The sequence below is a fragment of the Conger conger genome, chromosome 2 (assembly GCF_963514075.1).
Source record: "Conger conger chromosome 2, fConCon1.1, whole genome shotgun sequence".
Lineage (NCBI taxonomy): Eukaryota > Metazoa > Chordata > Actinopteri > Anguilliformes > Congridae > Conger > Conger conger.
In genome coordinates, this window is record NC_083761.1 from 68,193,771 (window position 1) to 68,207,098 (window position 13,328).

General features: G+C 43.4%; 1 protein-coding gene across 2 annotated transcripts in view; it reads right to left on the bottom strand.

Annotated features, from left to right (window-relative positions):
• rptor (regulatory associated protein of MTOR, complex 1) overlaps positions 1-1,457 on the bottom strand; it is a 181,595-nt gene extending 180,138 nt beyond the window's left edge. For both annotated transcript variants that reach the window (XM_061230924.1, XM_061230923.1), the window contains exon 1: positions 1,030-1,457. The gene's annotated coding sequence lies outside the window, so the exon portion shown is untranslated. The remainder of the gene's footprint in view (positions 1-1,029) is intronic.
• Positions 1,458-13,328: the final 11,871 nt, after the last annotated feature.

Here is a 13,328-nt window from a genome sequence, read left to right on the forward strand (position 1 = left end):
GTCAAGATTTAATGTATCGTTCTATTAAATACATGGGAAATTAATTTAAAAATGATTTCCATTACGCGTATTTTCAATATTTCACATAATGCCACATTCACAAGTCATATTTGGACATTGTAACGTTTTTCACAGTGATAAATAATACGCTATGTAATTACAAGACACAAACAAGAAATCTTCCAGTCATAAACATGTGAACATTTTCACCAATGTTTACAAAACCACGCCAGTTTGTATCAACGGACACGCCCACGTGCCAGTTCAAAAGCCCAACAATTCGCACCTACAGAAGCTTGACCAATATGGTTTCACACTCTCCTTGCATAATGTCAGCGGATTAAGGTTTATTATATTGACATATTCAAGCTCCATTAACAGGAATAATATAGCTACCAGTAGTTGTGTTTGATTTTAAGAATAACAATGGATAAAACTGAATGGACAAGGCCTGACAATAGCTAGCTAGTTACACACAGAAAAGATTCGCGCTTGATCAACAGGAATGTTACACCGCAGAATAATTATTTAGCTTGATTTTAAATTAGCACCAATTTCATATTAAAAATTTGAACATTAATGAACAATAATAAAGAAGCGCGAATAACCGAAGCAGGCACAGATGACATATCGCTAAGAAACTTACTAGCCAGCCAGGAATAGTTGGTTATCAAAGTTATCTTTAGTTATCTGCAAGTATTCACAACAATGTAGGTATACTATCGGCTGTGAGAAAAAAACAGCCAATTGGCAATGTGTAATTACGCTTCAAGTAACACATAATATGAATTGAATTACTGTCGTGAGCTAGCCAAGTAAACTGCAACTTGGCTAGGTAGCTTGCTAGCTATCCAGCTGTGCTACCATGCACATGAAAAATGTAACCTCGCCAAGTAGCTTGCTAGATTCACAACCAATGCCGACTACAGAGAACCCCTTACCATTCTAATCAGGCCGGTTAGTTTCATGTATTCGGGACAAATGTGCATAAATGGCGATATTAAATGACTAGCTTGCAAATCTACAGACCTTGACGTGGTTGAATCGCTCCCGCGGGCTTGGAAACTTCTGCGTCCCTTTTCTACAAGAGAGGCGGCTGCAGAGAGAACCCCTGACAGCAGATTATACGGCAAATCCCACAATTTGTGATTAATGTCAACGCCGACAAGTCCAAGTTCGCCCGCTAAGACCTCGTCGGGGAATCTGCCGAGTCTTCCCTGCGTCCACTCCTCACTAGGGTCTGGGAAAGAGGCCCATCTTAACACGGACTCTGAGCATGGGCCACACCACGCTCTAACGAGCTTGTGCAAAAAAGGACTTGGTTGTAATTCTTATCTTGTGGTCCTGCTGATGGTCGCAGGAAATTATTTGCTACCGCTACGCTAAAATGAAACCTTAATTCGCTTCTGTTTCTCCAGAGATACTTTCTCAGCAGTTGCACAAGGGCGCCGCCATGTTGGGATAAACCCAGAATGCACTCTGCTAGCAAGGGCGGTCCTGAAACTAGGACATGTCAGTAAAACGTCACGAACGTTGCACGAATTGGTCAGTGGCCAAATATAAAGTGCTGATGTTTAGTTTAGTGCTTAATTATCTGTTTGTTGAACAACAGAAAGTAATACTTTTTTCCTTTTTTTTAATATGACAATACTATTTTCCGCGGTACCTCTGATTTAAATATTTTGAGGTACCGTGGTTCCCTGTCATTTTTCATTTTTCTTCTTTTTTTCTCATGTAACACCTGTCTCAACACGATGGGACTCGAACAGAGGAAATAATTCATTTGAACTAGTATTACAATTTTTTACTAGTAATTTTGACTAGTATCTCTTGCATGAATATCAGACCGAGACAGCGACGTCCAAGCTCCATTTATGACTCGAATAAATGGACCAGGGCCAACACTATGGTGAATTTCTTTTAAATCTAGCTACGCTTTATTACTAAACAACCCGGGTGATATTAAAACAATTGAGCTCTCATACACAAACAAAACACTGTCAGGTAAATTAAGAATAACTTTTACTTATAGAAAATCAGATAATAAAGAAAAAACTTCGGTGTGTTTATTGTTGGAGTCCAGTGGCCAGTGCACTCACAACCCTTGCAGTGAGTTTTCATTGGGAGAGTGAACATTTCCATGGTTAAAACAATTTCCTTGGGAAAACACTTCCCATGTAGGCGCGGTTTCTCTCCAGGTTCCAAGCACAGTCCATCCTGTCAAACTTCGCCCTCTGGTTCAGTCGAAAAATCAAAAAAGAACTCTCCCTCCAAATTCAATCTAGAACCTTCGCCCACTGGTTCTGTATCTATAGTGGCAACACTGCCACCAGTCCACAAATAACCACGCATTACAACAGTAGTATGCGTAAGAGCATCTCTGAACACACAACAAGTCAAACCTCTAAGTCTACAGCAGTAGAAGAAAAAGCCCTAATAATGTGCTCACTGAGTGTAGATGTTTTGCTTCTTCGGTTTGTGTTGCTCTTTATTCTTGAATATCCCCATTGCACTCGTATGTGTTTTCATGTTCTTATATTTGTTGTTGAATGTAATAATTTATACAGTATGGTTGAAGTGCAGTAGGGCTACTTAAAGTCCCTAGATGGACTAAGCACTTAACACACTTCAATATTGTGAAGCCTTAAGTATCTTTTTTAATTTAATTGAAATGCAATAATACTCCACTGTATATATAGTTTTCCCCCTTTTTTATTGTTGTACCACTTGTAGGATTATGGTGTTGTTTTGAAATGGTATTGGCATATATAGTATTGCATATTGTCCATGCGTTTTGATGATTTAAATAAAAAACATTAAAAAAACAGTGTGATAGTGTATACAGCCATTAGTTGGCCACCAAGTATGTAACTACTGTAAATATTGTATCAGTGCAAAATTATGTCTTTTTTGCCCATCTGTGATGATCACCCCGTCTAATTTGATAAACTCTATTGATACTTTTCTCTTTGGAGAATAAACCAGATTAAGTCACAAGAATGTTATTTAGTTTAGCCTGCTAATTTTGATCACACTGTGTAATCAAGCTTCTGACGAGACTCCTGGGCATTCACACCACATTACACTTTCTCCCAATAGGAAATAAAGAAGAATAAATATGTATGTTTAATAGCCGAGGCGACGTGTTATATTGAGCCCACAAAGGGAGCACATCTTCACCACATACAGCTTCCAGTCACATGTAATCAAGCAGCAAATCATTAATCATAAAAAATATAATTCAATGTTGTACAATTCTAGCCTGCAGATTCAAGCGGTGAATCAGCTGGGGCTGGAACTGAAAGTGGAACAGTGCTTGATATGGTGTAGTGATAGGCCTTCAATATGTTGATATTTTTATAATGAGCATATGGAAGCAGCCATTGATTCCCACCCAGCACAATATTAACATAGATCAGGATCGGATTGTTACTCAGTTGTGTCATAGTCAGTTTATCATCGTGGGACATGCAGGTGCACATACAGTACATGGAGAGCAGCTGAGAACACACACAAATGGGGCAGCACAGTACATGGTACTGGACAGTGGAAGAGCAGCAAATCTAGCAACAGCATAACAAAATGGCCTCCATCTGCTCTTGGACATGAAAGCAAGAAGTCCATTGTGAGGAGGAAAAATGGATTCTGCCCTGGGTGTGTCGAAGTGTCCCTCAGCAAGACGTCTAACCCCCAAATGGTCCCGACGAGCTGGTTGGTGCCTTGCATGGTGCGTGTGTGAGTTTGTATGACTGGGTGAATGAGAATCAATTGTACAGCACTTTGGATAAAGGTGCTATATAAATTCCAACCATTTACCATTGTGAAACAAGAAGCAATTCACAACATCTTAAGTGTCAGTGTATGGTAAGACATAAAATGTACTTGATACCCTTTTGGCAATTGGAAACCCTTCCAGCCGTGCCAATATCCACGATATACACACGGCTAAATTGAATGTTCACACATCATTTAGAATTACTCCGTGTTTGTCGATCACCGTTATCTACTTTGTAATCGTAACTTATTAATTAATGTAACTTAACGTTATAATTTTGCCCTTAGTAGTCTACCGAAGTAAAATTAAATGAGTGAGCTTAAAGTGTCCTTTGATTTGGAAAGTCAGGAACGAACAAAAATACAACTTTGGCAACGTCCTCGGATCGAAATACCAGCAAGACCACCAAAACCCAACGAAGCCAATGATGACTTATAACGGCATTATGAGTCATTTCAATAACTGCACTTTATCGGGCAGTGTCCCGATAAACGTCTCCAACAAAAACAAATGACTTGTGTCAGTGCCGTCTGGTGTAACGTAAACTAGCTAACGTTAATGCAATGGGGATACATTATCGCAATAGCATTGCTTAGCTAAGGTTGGTGTAGTGAGGATACATCATTCCTACTAACGTTAGTTAACGTTCGTACCGTTGCTTCGATAGTGGAGTGGGGATACATGATTGCGTGCAACCAATAAACTACTGCTCAGCGGAAGAATACATTTACCATAAAACATAGTTCCATTAAAAATACATTCATTAAAAAAATTGTCTTTCTTTAGTGAAATCTTGAAAGATAAATGTGGTAGCCGTTGTATAAAAGCGTTATGGAACTGGAACCTATGGTATATCATGGATATTGGCACAGCAAGGGGGTGTAACTGTACTCCGCTTTGCGTCGTGCTTACCACCCCGCTAGCTGTGACAATATCCACGATATACCACGGGTTCTCGTTCCATAACGCTTAATTGGACTTGATTTGTGTATTTCATGAGCTGCTATAATGTAGTTTTGTGAGTAGCAATGTAAAATGGTTGAAGTTTGTGTATTGTCAGATTAAACCGTCAAGCAACCAATGTAATTGTTATAAAAGTGGAATATCCTCATGGCGCAGTATCATTGCATTACTGGTGATTTTTAAACTGGTCAATTCCAATTATGGAATTATGGAATTGACAGTCAAATTCACACTGCAGCCTTTGGATTAATACAGAGAATATGGCCCTACTTTTGGGGGTGACATCTAGTTCACTATGTTGTCTACTCTCAGGTAAATCTCAAAGAAGATGGACTTTTCTTCTATTTTATCCTTAGGCCATTTATATTTGTATTCAGAATGCATTGAAACACATCAGTTAACATACAGGTGGACATTATTATTTGCAACAGATCTGCAGTTGATGGTAGTTGGGCATTGCTAAAATAATGAAAACAAGTTATTACTAATATAATAAGCCCTACATTATGAAATTATTTTAAAGATATTTCACTTTTAGGTTACATTGTGTGGTTGGAATAATGTATTGTTATTTGTATTGTGCCTCCTTAGCTACAATTAACAGTTTGTTTCCTGAATCTGCTGTCTGGCTATATTCTCTTTCCTCAAACAGCTGGAACCAGAGAGTTTTAACTTGAAAATACAGGCAGTTAAAATGCCCATCTGTTTCTTAGAGTTAAAAATGTTACCCCGCTCCTCCCCAAACACAAACTGGAGAGCAACAGATGCTGTATCTTAAGATTTTGTTTGTCAGTGACTCTGCCAACTGAAATATTCCAGAAGAATTCACCACATGTCCAGTGTGTCTCCGCAAACACCCACACACACACGCATACTCCTACACTGGGTGAGTGACAGGAGTTTGACTAATTCTACTCAGGCCCTTTTCAGTGTGATGCACCCTGTGGTGTGATAAAAGGCAGTACAGGCTGTGCTGTATGTGTGTGTATGTGTGTGTGTATGCATGTGTGTATGTGTGTGCGTGTGTATATGCATGGCTGTGTGTGTGTGTGTGTGTGTGTGTGCGTGCGCACAAAGCAAAACAGATGATGGATAACAATAATAAGTGAGAATAGGTCATCTCTGCCCACCTGGATCACACTGTTACATGAAAATAAATGCCTTCCAGCTCCATATTTGCAAAATCACAGAAAATGTATTTCTGCTCAACTTACAGTACAATGGGGAAAAATGCAGGCTGATCACATTATTATTCATCATGTAATTCATGCAGAGCTCAACCACAGTCACATTTAGAACACAATGGCACCGCAGACCATCTGTTTCTGGAGTCCAGTGCTAGGCTTTCGTTCCTACAGAGAAGTCTGAAGCTGACCAGAGCCGTGAGGAGGAGACGGGGGAAGCAGAAGCAGAACCGGGAAGTGAAGAAAGAGGGGGGAAAGCCATTGAAGTGCACTGCAGTGTCCGAATGAAAAAGGAGGTGGGAAGAACGGCGATTAGGGGGAGACCACTCACTCCGCTGATAGGGAGAGGCGCCGGAGGGGGTGGGGGGGGCGGAGGGGTGGCAATCGCTAAATCTGGTGGAGAGCCACGGGTCCCCCGCTGTCGCGTTCGCTCGGGCTTTTAATCTGGCAAAAAGAGCAGCTGCGCTTCTGCCGGCTTGTCGAAATGAGTGCGGGGGTGTGGAGCAGCCAGGCGTCAGTGTGCACACAGGCAGTCGGCTCATAAGAAAACATGAAAACAGCGCGCCCCATTCACAAGCCACAACACATTTTCCCAGGCAGGCGATTGTGCAGGTTTCCTCCACAGCAATGACAGCACAAAGCAATCTGGAATTCTGAGTAAAAAAAAACATTGCTCATTTTGGTTAAACCTGTTCCCCCTAATTCCTGTGTTTGGTGCGTAGGGGAACCAATGCAATCTCAGAGGCATGATGAAAGTTGGGACCCTGTGTTGGGGATATTTGCCTCCCCTCCCTGCAGATTGGGTGACATTGCAGGCTCTGCAGGAGCCCATGACTGGAACCGGTCCCAGGGGCCCATTGGAAATAGAAGTTAGAAGCCTAAATCTTCCCAGACTCTGGTTACAGCACATCTAACAATGCAAGAAAAGTCAGGGGCCAAGACCCCAGGCATGGGAATGTTTTCAGAAGGCTGGAGATTGAAGGGGAGAGAGGCAGGCTTTCCCAGTGGACTCACTTCCCCAGCCGAGATAACGATTGGAAACATTAGAGTAACTCCACACACCTGACTGTGGAGACAGCAGGACCAGAGGGACAAGTTACATGCGCCCCCATCAACTGTTCAACCTTTAACAAACTAGGAACCAGAAAAATGTTGGTGGTTCGCACCGGACACACAAACATGTACCTATACACAGACACACATGTACACATACACACGCATACACACATACATGTACCTATACACGTACACACATATAAACACACATACATGCACCTATACACATATAAGCACGTAGACACATGCACACACATACATGTACCTATACACGTACAAGCATGTACACACACATACATGTACCTACACACGTACATGCATGTACACACACACACACACACACACACACAGACACACACACATACATGTACACACATGTAGACACACACACACGCACACACACATACATGTACCTATACATGTACACGCTTGTACACACATACACACACACACACACAAACTAATTTATTCTTTTCTGAGCAGGGGTCAATGTATTGCTGACAAATTTCTCTGGCATTTATTTGAGGCTGAGAGTGGAGCCCCAACAGCGAGCACACTTTACTCTTATCTCCGTGATTAATGAGGATTTTGACAAAGATCACAGGAGACTCACCTTTGAATCCTTCCATTAACATATGAAATCATATAAATCTCAGTTATACACAAAGTGCCGACAGCATCATTGAAATTCAAGGCTGATATCACCTTACATCAAGACCAAACAATCTAACAAAAAACACTTTGTAAACTGTGTCTGTTTATTTATCTAATTTGTTTAATTTCCTGCTTAAATTAGTTTATCAAGGGCTGTCACCAGACAGGCTAGGTATTAAGTGAGGTATTAAGTCTAAGACAACAGACAATACACTGCAGTGTTGTGGCAGAGCAGGGGGTTTGCTTTTGGAGATGGCTTCTGAAACACCATCCCTGCGTATCTTCTGTAAATATTAAGAGGAGAGCATGAATGAAATATTCAACAAAAAAGGAGGTCTATTTTTAGAGTTGGGGAAAGCTTCAGTTCCATTATTTATGATGCCGTGGAAGGCTGTCAGTGGTGGAGAGGTAAGGTGATGCAGCCACTGTGCTTTTGGAGAGAGCCAGGCCAGTGCAGGCCAGAGCAGCCCCATTTCCTCAAATCTGAGTGATATTTGTGTCCCAGGGAACCAGCCACTGCTGGCCAGCTGCCACCCTGTTCAGAACGGAAACCCGCAGAAGTACAGCGTGTCAAAGATCAGCACCCCCGGACCCGCCTTATACCCCCACAGGGATGGAACACTCTGTTCCTCCACTTCCACAATATTACTTCCATATTGGAGGCGGTGTGTGTGTGTGTGTGAGGGGAGGGGCGCAGGCTGTGTGTGTGTGTGTGTGCGCGTGTGTGTGTGAGGGGAGGGGGGCGGGGTGTGTGTGTGTGTGTGTGTGTGTGTGTGCGAGGGGAGGGAGTGGTGTGCGTGTGTGTGCGTGTGTGAGGGGGGCGGGGTGTGTGTGTGTGCGTGTGTGAGGGGAGGGGGGCGGGGTATGTGTGTGTGTGTGCGTGTGTGTGCGTGTGTGTGTGTGCGTGTGTGTGTGAGGGGGGCGGGGTGTGTGTGTGTGTGTGCGTGTGTGTGTGTGAGGGGGGCGGGGTGTGTGTGTGTGTGTGCGTGTGTGTGTGTGAGGGGAGGGGGGCGGGGTGTGTGTGTGTGTGTGTGTGAGGGGAGGGGGACGTGGTGTGTGTGTGTGTGCGTGTGTGTGTGTGAGGGGAGGGGGGCGGGGTGTGTGTGTGTGTGTGTGCGTGTGTGAGGGGAGGGGGGCGGGGGGTGTGTGTGTGTGTGCGTGTGTGTGTGTGAGGGGAGGGGGGCGGGGTGCGTGTGTGTGTGTGTGCGAGTGTGAGGGGAGGGGGTGGTGTGCGTGTGTGTGTATGTGTGTGTGAGGGGGTGGTGTGCGTGTGTTTGTATGTGTGCATATGTGGGGAGGGGTGATGAGTGTATGAGTGTGAATAAATGTTACCCGAGTGATTCGGGTTGATCAGACAGGACAGGACACAGCTGGGAAGAAGCTGCTGGATTTGCCCATCATATCATACCTGTCGCTGTGATGAAATCTTCACTTGCTGAAAAGACACACTAATCAATAAATGCTCAGATGCTCTGTCCAATAATTCATGGGCACATGCAGATGTGCAGTGGCAATCAATCCCCGGCTCAACCATGCTAAAATAAACAAGGAAAATGCTGCTCCCCCATCAGGCAGTTACTCAGCACAGTCGATGAAGTGTGATTTGACACGTAATGGCTCCAGGACTTGAAAGCAGCAGGGGGGAGGCAGGGCAGAGGAGCGGACTGACCTTGAAGAGCGGCAAAGCTACAGCGACAGCCTCCCGCCTCTCGCACTCCCAGCGCTAATTAAGGGACTTCTCCACTTTGGGGGGAACACAAAAAATGGCAGCCCGTCAGCGAAGAGGTTTTTCAGAAACTTCAGAGGCTCAAAGTCCACTTTCTTTTTCTGTCAGTCATGGAGAAAGGGCTTTTCTTCCTCCCGATGTTCTGTCCCTCCTCAGCCTGTGAGGGCTGGGAGATGGGTGCCTCTCAGGTTACCTCCATTCTGGAGGTCGCTCACACACTCACATCCGCGGAAGGAACATAATAAGCTCCCGCGCCGGAGAGGCCGTTCATCACGGGGAGATAACAGCTGCTCTGGCGCACTGGGGTTAGAGGAGGGCCCTCCCATGTAAAGTTAACCCCGCACTTCATCTTCAGATCAGCACGTAAAGCCGCAAATCACCCCGAAAGGGAATCGCATCAACGAAGGGAGATGGCTTTGATATCCACCACAAGCATGTAACTGAACCGTGAGATCAGTGGAATGTTTTTTATTTTTTTATTTTTTATTTTGGTTTAAATCTTAAGCTTTTACATGTCATACTATGTGGTGGCTACGCTTCAGTGCTTTAAACCCAAGTTTAATGAGATGTCATGATTGCAAAGCAGCTTGGATGAGATGCGAACAGCCACGGAGCAATTTGCAGAACAAGCTCTTTGTTAAAAGGGGAGAAAGTCTGAGCAGCCTTACTTCAAAGATTTATTTAATACAAGATGTATTTCAAATGGTTACAAAAGACAGTGTTTGATATTCAAATAGGACACTCGGGCAGAGAAACGCGTGTTTTATGTAAGGCTTTAATGAACGCTCATGTAGCAGACACACGTACGCACAGAGCACATTCATCTGCTTTTCCAAAAAGGCAGAGGGGGGGGCCGAGTGAGAATTTAAATCTTTATCTCATGGACATTGACTATTTACATTTTAAAAGAAAGGGGACCAGAGCTACAAAGAAAAAATAGAGAGATGCAAGATTGTGTTATGATGGAATTATTCAGGCTTTTAAGGATAAATGTGAAAATGAGAAAAGCATTGAAATACAGGTTAACCATGTAGACAGCAAACTTCTCTGCCGTTGTTATGATTTTGTTGTGCAGTTCCTTTGTCTTAATTTGCGACTTTCTCTCCTCTCATGGTAACACGGGGAAAATAACACTCTGAAGATTGAGACTGGTGCACTTCAGATGATGTATTATATCAATTTATGATAGCTCATACACAAGAAGAAAAATAATCAAACCTCTAATCTTTAATAAAACACGGAAAATGAATGTATAACTTATTTATCTTCCAAACCTAGCGCGGAACTGAGAATAAAAACTCGCGTTTAATTAACTCTGCACTTCTCTACATCCTGTTATACATGATACATGCATTAGCACACATATATTGCACCTTAAATGGCTGACTACCATGCCAGGTGACCCCAGGACCCTGCCATGGCTTTTTAATCTGCTAGCTGATGAGAACACGGTGAGAAAGGCCACAGCCGTGACTTCCAGAGGGCTGCTTTGACTGCATTCACCTGTAATGATGAAACAATCCCTCTGGAGCTCAGAAACTCTGAGTTAGGTGTTACTCAGTAAAAATGCAAACAGCATAAACCTCGGCTTGCTTATCATTCATCCCTTCATCGTTGGTTTTATTGCGAGCTCTCCCGGTGATGCAGTGTCTGGTATCCGGACAGATAGCCGTGTAGGGAGTACGGCGTGGCATCATTTAATATAACATAACACTCTAACAGTGGTTTAGAGCGCTATGTTAGTATTACATCACCAAGGTTCATTTTCTTTCCTTCGAGTTATATAACTCACTCTTCTGCTATCACTGTAATTCTGAAATATTGTGCTCTGCTCCTGCAAAGAGGAAGAGGAAAAAAACACCAATCTCTTATTCATGCTGTGCATATATTACATTTTGCCTTCATAATATCAGAAAGTGTACTTTTTCTCAAAAAGAAAAAAAATACTTTTGACCTTTTCTCCCATTTTGGATTCCTAGGCTGGAAAGTAAACTTAACTCAGGAGAAAGCAGACAAGCATGAAAAGCCTTTGAAGTGCCACTTTCCACCCATACACCAGCTGTGCAGCCATTGGGCAGAATCTGCACTTCCTGTGCAGACAGGCTACAGGGACCCACCTGGCCAGATAAGTCATGAGCGCACAGGAAGCGGGGGATCCCCTGCTGACCGACACCATCCTGTGTGAGTGACGCTGTGGTCAATCACTCCATCCTCTGCAGATCTGCTAACACCTGACAGCACTGACACTGTTGCGATTCAAAGGGAGACCTGACCTGGTATCTGCAGCTTGTGAAGCCCCACTTCTGAATTAAAAAAAAAAAATTCTGACAAAAAATTGTTCAATTGAACCCATGGTGAACTTTTTAAAATGAGGTTTGAACCATTAGAGGTGGGGGCGGCATTAGTGCAGGTGGTAAGAGCGGTCGCCTGGCAGTCGGCGAGTTGCTGGTTCAATCATCTGCACTGGGAGTGTCAACTCGTCCCTGAGCAAGACACATAACCGCCAATAGCTCCCGACAAGTTGATTGCACTATTGGTGTGTGTGTGAGCGTGTGGGTATGTGTGTGTGTGAATGGGTGAATGAGAGACATTAACTGCAAAGCGCTTTGGATAAAAGCACTAAATAAATGCAGTCCATTTAGCCTTTAGAGGTTGCAGTGCAATGCCAGCCAGGGCAGCCTGTATGCATGCTGATTATGTTTTCAGCAGTATTCAACACATCAATGTATTTCCTGGGGTCCACGCAGGGAGTTTGTAAACGTAAACACAAACGGATACACAAGGTGGACAAGTAAAATCCCTCTGTGTACCCAACACTGTCCTGCAATCTGGAATTCACAAGATATTCTCTGCTGAGAATTTCAAACGGACAGCCAGCACCAGAATCTGCTCAGAATGCAGCAAACGCAGAAGAGAAGAGCTGGGGAGGCATCATTTCAACAATCCTCTTAAAAATGATTTCTGAGAGCACCTTATTTTGAAAGAAATCCTTTGAGACACAGCACACTTGGTTTGAAGACTTTGATCTGAAACCATTAAAAAACAATATATCTGAAGCCACAGCATTCACAGAATCACGATTCCAAACGCTTCCCTTTGTTTTGGTTAATCTAGTTAGTTCCTCGAACATAAAAGAAACATCAAGCCCCTTGACACTGAATTACGCAATATTCACTTCACTGTGACATATTAGTTTGCCTCCGAACGGCTCTGGGAAAAGGTATAATATATTCGACCTTGCCGCACACAACTTAAATAGCAAGAGTTGCAGTACTGTCGGAGTGACATCCCAATCGGGGGAATCAAGCTTGTCTGAATCAAGGTTGTAAACACATGGTGTATTGTCTGCTTACAAAGAGGATGTTGAAAAGCCTTTTCAGATGATTTCAATTTAATTTCATGCTCTCTACATATGTTGCAATAGGGTTTCAATATACTGTGAAACACAATGAGAAGACCTATAATGGGCTTTTCATGCAGCACCGAAAAGGAGAAGGTTATAAAACAAAGGGAAATAAACGGATAAACATTGCTTTGCTCCCTACATCAGTAAGATAATATGCAGGGAAAGTTATTAGCAATTCAGACAACTGAAGAAGTTAGGTTTAGCGCACGCAGTTTAGTCCAAACTTTTACAAAATTACGATTATTTCTTCCCTTTATTGCCTCAGGCTCATCTGAACATGGGTTTTTTGCACTTGCGTGACCTACTTATTTGTGGAGAGACTCAAAGTTTGCTTCAGCAGACGGGTCAATGGCTATCCGAGACTGATCCATTCACGATATCTGATTCAGCCGGTCCTACGGGCATTGCACCCCACCACCTCTGTCTGGCGGGCGTAGGGTGGAGGGGTGGCGGATGAGGGTGGGTAGCGGGCGAGCTAATGACGGGGAGAAACAGGAAGGCATGTCCCTGGGACTACGGCCCTCGTCCCTGACACCAGCGATGGAGACCTCTGCCAAGACTGTC